Source organism: Cicer arietinum, chromosome 5, assembly GCF_000331145.2.
Source record: "Cicer arietinum cultivar CDC Frontier isolate Library 1 chromosome 5, Cicar.CDCFrontier_v2.0, whole genome shotgun sequence".
In the NCBI taxonomy this organism is placed as follows: domain Eukaryota; kingdom Viridiplantae; phylum Streptophyta; class Magnoliopsida; order Fabales; family Fabaceae; genus Cicer; species Cicer arietinum.
This window is the reverse complement of record NC_021164.2, coordinates 17,133,425-17,134,235: the sequence shown is the minus strand read 5'-3', so window position 1 is coordinate 17,134,235 and position 811 is coordinate 17,133,425.

Genomic DNA, 811 nt, shown 5'->3' with positions numbered 1-811 from the left:
TATATGCCTCAAACACAACAGAGAACTCCACAACAACTACATACACAATGTTTAGAGTGCCCCCAAAAGGAGTTGGAGATTATGACTCTTAGGAATGTCATTTTGAAGATGCATGGAGATCACAAGTCAACCATTATTAAGATGAAGTTGCTGCTATTTTTATGCGTTTTGTTTGGTGTAGCATGTGTTGTTTTATTGTTGATCTTAGCTCTAAAATGAGCTTATTGTAGTAGATGTAATTTTCTTGAGGTTGATGTAGTAGATTTGTTGTAAGTATGTAGTTATGATAGAGTTTGTTGTATGGAATTTGGAACTATTAATGTAATTTTCTTTTGCATCAATTGTGGCTCCAATGTTCTTGGTTGTTATTTCTTTAATTATTACTGTCAATATAATGTTTGGTTTGTCTGCAGTTGTATGATTAAATATTAGATTTAAATTGATGAAAATCAGAAAGTCAACACGGTGATATGAATCTCAGAAAATCAGAATTGAGAAACACAATGTTCATAAATCATTTCCTGCATAATTCATTCATTCATAATCCATAATTCTGTTTCAAGTGGTACAAAACAACATACAATGTTGGCGGCCTACAATGTTCATAAAACATTTCCTGCATAATTCATTCATTCATAATCCATAATTCTGTTTCAAGTGGTACAAAACAACATACAATGTTCATAAAGCATTTCCTGCATAATTCATTCATAATCCATAATTTTGTTTCATGTGATACAAAATGACATAAAGTGATCATAAAATCACAGAAAGTGCTTGACTAACAAAAAGTGATCATAAATTGATCATA